Source organism: Cervus elaphus, chromosome 13 (genome assembly GCF_910594005.1).
Source record: "Cervus elaphus chromosome 13, mCerEla1.1, whole genome shotgun sequence".
NCBI classification, from domain to species: Eukaryota; Metazoa; Chordata; class Mammalia; order Artiodactyla; family Cervidae; genus Cervus; species Cervus elaphus.
The window spans coordinates 41,900,380-41,905,524 of record NC_057827.1 but is presented as its reverse complement, the minus strand read 5'-3'; the positions used below and the strand labels follow the sequence as shown (position 1 = coordinate 41,905,524).

At 41.4% G+C, this 5,145-nt stretch overlaps 1 pseudogene across 1 annotated transcript; it reads right to left on the bottom strand.

Annotated features, from left to right (window-relative positions):
* Window positions 1-3,134: 3,134 nt before the first annotated feature.
* Window positions 3,135-4,252, bottom strand: LOC122706852 (annotated as a pseudogene). The gene has a single exon (XR_006344477.1). The product of XR_006344477.1 is annotated as a zinc finger CCHC-type and RNA-binding motif-containing protein 1-like (transcript).
* Between the last annotated feature and the right edge of the window lie 893 nt (window positions 4,253-5,145).

The window sequence follows — 5,145 nt, the reverse complement described above, 5'->3', positions numbered from 1 at the left end:
TTTGAAGTTACTGATCCCATCCAATCAGCCTTTAGCAATCGCTTTGCTATTACAGATTTGGCTAATATGTTCTGTTCAGTGTCTATTTCAGCAGTCTTGCAGTCATAATTTGCCTTAGCTTTTTTGCCAGCTTTACTGAGATATAATTGACATGATTTGATACAAGTTTCTGTTGCAAAGTTCTTTAACTTCTGGAGGTTCCTAAATATACCTTCACACACAAAATGTTAACTGCATGTACATTTCTCCAAGATCACAGGTATGACACTGCATTGATAAGTTCCTCCTCTGAGGAGTTTGATTTCAAGGCTCACACAGAACGTAAAAATACAAAGGGGCTCACACACACAAAAAGTTATATCATTGACTCACACATGGTGTGAACCTCTGCCATCTCTGTTAAGCTTCTGAAAATCATTTGGTCAGCTGAGGACCTCTTCATCTCTGACACTGTCCAGAAATTTCTATGACCCTCATAGCACCCACAACATCTTTTAGGTTTTTCTGGGTTCTAGAGGCATTATATTCCACCATTATGTTTTCTGGAAGCCATCTATGCTGTTACTTGTAAATGAACCCACCTTGAAGGAGACTCTCCAACAAAAGGTTCTAGCATCTGTCCAAATAGAAATACAACAGGTACTCCTGATAGTGGTTGAAAGAGTCCCAGATACCCTTTCATTTTAGAGGCACGACCTCGCATGCCTTCTCTAGGCTCGGACTTTCCATAATGGTCATGATTAGCAAATGATCTTTGATGCAAGAAACTGTCCACCTTTGTTCCATATTACATGCTGTGCTATTAGGGAGGGCGTTGCTGTCCATAAAGTGGGTTCTCTTGGAAATGGAAGCTCTCATAGACCCTAGGCCTATAACTGTCCACATCTAGTTGCCTATTATGCCTTGGGTCAGGGAAACAGCACACTGTGATCTCAAAACACATGATATCATGTGTTTGATAGCATGGCTATCAAAACCTCTTAGCTACATAATGGATCCAAACCTGGGCTCCTACATGCAGGAGAGGATGGCTTCCCCTATGTTCAGTCCTCTGCCAAATATGGTAGTACTGGAGGACTCCTTGGCTAACTCCATGTTCAGTTAAGTTCAGTTCAGTCAAGTTCAGTTCAGTCGCTCAATCATGTTCGACTCTTTGCAACCCCATGAACTGCAGCACGCCAGCCCTCCCTGTCCATCATTAACTCCTGGAGTTTACCCAAACCCATGTCCATTGAGTCAGTGATGCCATCCACCCATTTCATCTTCTGTTTTCCCCTTCTCCTCCTGCCCTCAATGTTTCCTAGCATCAAGGGCTTTTCAAATGAGTCAGTTCTTCGCATCAGGAGGCCAAAGTATTGGAGTTTCAGCTTCAGCATCAGTCTTTCCAAAGAACACCCAGGACTGATCTCCTTGCAGTCCAAGGGACTCTCAAGAGTTTTCTCCAACACCACAGTTCAGAAGCATCAATTCTTCTACACTCAGCTTTCTTTATAGTCCAACTCTCACATCCTTACATGAACACTGGAAAAACCATAGCCTTGACTAGACGGACCTTTGTTGACAAAGTAATGTCTCTGCTTTTCAATATGCTGTCTAGGTTGGTCAAAACTTTCCTTCCAAGGACTAAGCGTCTTTTAATTTCATGGCTGCAATCAACATCTGCAGTGATTTTGGAGCCCAGAAAAATGAAGTCAGCCACTATTTCCACTGTTTCCCCATCTATTTGTCATGACGTGATGGGACTAGATGCCATGATCTTCGTTTTCTGAATGTTGGGTTTTAAGCCAACTTTTTCACTCACCTCTTTCATTTTCATCACAAGGCCCTTTAGTTCTTCACTTTTTGCCATAAGGGTGGTGTCATCTGCATATCTGAGGTTATTGATATTTCTCCCGGCAATCTTGATTCCAGCTTGTGTTTCCTCCAGCCCAGCATTTATCATGATGTACTCTGCATATAAGTTAAATAAGCAGGGTGACAATATACAGCCTTGATGTACTCCTTTTCCTATTTGGAACCAGTGTGTTGTTCCATGTCCAGTTCTAACTGTTGCTTCCTGAACTGCATACAGGTTTCTCAGGAGACAGGTAAGGTGGTCTGGTATTCCCACTTCTTTCAGAATTTTGCACAGTTTATTGTGATCCACACAGTCAAAGGCTTTGGCAAGTCAATAAAACAGAAATAGATGTTTCTCTGGGACTCTCTTGCTTTTTTGATGATCTAGCAGATGTTGGCAATTTGATCTCTGGTTCCTCTGCCTTTTCTAAAACCAGCTTGAACATCTGGAAGTTCATGGTTCACACATTGCTGAAGCCTGGCTTGGAGAATTTTGAGCATTACTTTACTAGCGTGTGAGATGAGTGCAACTGTGCGGTAGTTTGAGCATTCTTCGGCATTGCCTTTCTTTGGGATTCGAATGAAAACTGACCTTTTCCAGTCCTGTGGCCACTGCTGAGTTTTCCAAATTTGCTGACATATTGAGTGCAGCAATTTCACAGCATCATCTTATAGGATCTGAGATAGCTTAACTGGAATTCCATCACCTCCACTAGCTTTGTTCACAGTGATGCTTCCTAAGGCCCACTTGATTTCACATTCCAGGATGTCTGGCTCTAGGTGAGTGATCACACCATCATGATTATCTGGGTCATGAAGATCTTTTTTGTGTAGTTCTTCTGTGTATTCTTGCCACCTTTTCTTAATATCTTCTGCTTCTGTTAGGTCCATACCATTTCTGTCCTTTATTGAGCCCATCTTTGCATGATATATTCCCTTGGTAGCTCTAATTTTCTTGAAAAGATCTCTAGTCTTTCCCATTCTATTGTTTTCCTCTACATCTCTGCGTTGACCACCAAGGATGGCTTTCTTTTTTTTTTTTTTTTCACAGTCTTTATGAAGTTTTTGTTTTAAAGATGAAATTTATTTCAAAAGTTCTTATATAAACCAATCATGAATAAACTTTTACAATGAACTTCTCAAATCTTTTTACTATCTACCTTTCTGGCTCAGCTGGTAAAGAATACGCCTGCAATGCGGGACACCCGGGTTAGATCCCTGGGTTGGGAAGATCCCCTGGAGAAGGGAAAAGCCACCCACTCCAGTATTTCTGGCCTGGAGAATTCCATGAACTGTATAGTCCACGGGGTCACAAAGAGTCGGACACGACCGAGCGACTTTCACTTTCTTCTTGGGATAGCATTGGTATGATAGTATTACATTTTCTTTTTTATTCAAATGAACTATTTTAAAGATTAATGATTATTAGCAAATCTTGATGCAAGATAAACATGATACTATAAAATTACCATTTCCTATCAACTATCTAAAGTAAAAAAGTATTTGGTACTAAGTGTTCTTATGTTCAAACTCTAAAAGTAATTTTTAATCCCAAGGGAACTTGGTACTCCAAGACTTGAAAAAATTTTTTTAATGATATTTACATAATATATATATTTTAAATCACTAAGTTCCTCCTCATCACTGAAGTATGTGCTTTTCCTTATCCTTGGGCGTTTTGAATCATCTGATGTTGAAGGACCTCCTGAACTGGGTTTCCATTTTTTTTGTTCTTCAGTTTTGGCTTGCTGGAAAGCTATAGCCTGACTGAGGCTGTCAAGAGCAGGATCTTCCCTTTCATCTTCACTTTCTTCTACTTCTTCAATTTCTTCTTCTGGCTCAGGAGTTTTCTTTTTTTTTCTTTTTCTCTTTCTTCTTTGGAGGTTCACGTTCTCCAAGCATATTTTTAGGACAGGCATAACTTAAGTGTCCGCTTTCCCCACATTCATAACACTTAGATTTATCAAAGCAGTTTCGTCTTCGGATGAACTCAGCTGCTCTTCCATTGTCAATAGCAATGCTTGCTTTTATCACTCTACCAAATAACTGTTTGTTGTTTATTGCCCTGGTACAGTTTTGTGCAGAGTCTTTATCCAAAAATAAAATAAATGCAACCCCTTTACTCCTCCTGGTATCTTTATCTTTCATTATAGTAACCTTTACAACTTTGCCATACTTGGAAAAGATCCGATATAAGTCATTGTTGGTCAGGGAAAAGGGCAGATTGGATACATACACTGTGCTTTTACTTGGGGCCAATCCACCACTCATTTCTTCAAGTGGGGCGGGCCCGGGGGATAGGGCCAGAAGAGCGCAAGCCCTCAGCTTACCTGGGGCTCAACCCCGACCGTTTGTCGCTCCTTGCAGCTGCCTCGGCATCACGGGTCCTGGGAAGGGTCAGGTGCAGGAGACGAGAAAGTAGATCAAGGACGGCTTTCTTATGTCTCCTTGCTATTCTTTGGAACTCTGCATTCAAATGGGAATATCTTTCCTTTTCTCCTTTGCCTTTTGCTTCTCTTCTTTTCACAGCTATTTGTAAGGCCTCCTCAGACAGCCATTTTGCTTTTTTGAATTTATTTTCCTTGGGGTTTTTCTTGATTCCTGTCTCCTGTACAGTGTCACAAACCTCCATCCATAGTTCATCAGGCTCTCTGTCTATCAGATCTAGTCCCTTAAATATATTTCTCACTTCCACTGTATAGTCACAAGGGATTTGATTTAGGTCATACTTGAATGGTCTAGTGGTTTTCCCTACTCTCTTCAATTTAAGTCTGAATTTGGCAATAAGGAGTTCATGATCTGAGCCACAGTCAGCTCCTGGTCTTGTTTTTGCTGACTGTATAGAGCTTCTCCATCTCCGGCTGCAAAGAATATAATCAATCTGATTTCAGTGTTGACCATCTGGTGACGTCCATGTGTAGAGTCTTCTCTTGTGCTGTTGGAAGAGGGTGTTTTCTATGACCAGTGTGTTCTCTTGGCAGAACTCTATTAGCCTTTGCCCTGCTTCATTCCATACTCCAAGGCCAAATTTGCCTATTACTCCAGGTGGAGAATCCCAGGGATGGGGGAGTCTGGTGGGCTGCTGTCTATGGGGTCGCACAGAGTTGGACACGACTGAAGTGACTTAGCAGCGGCAGCAGCAGCCAAGTGTTTCTTGACTTCCTACTTTTGCATTCCAGTCCCCTATAATGAAAAGGACATCTTTTGGGGGTTCTAGTTCTATAAGGTCTTGTAGGTCTTCATAGAACCATTCAACTTCAGCTTCTTCAGCATTACTGGTTGGGGCATAGACTTGGATTACTGTGATAT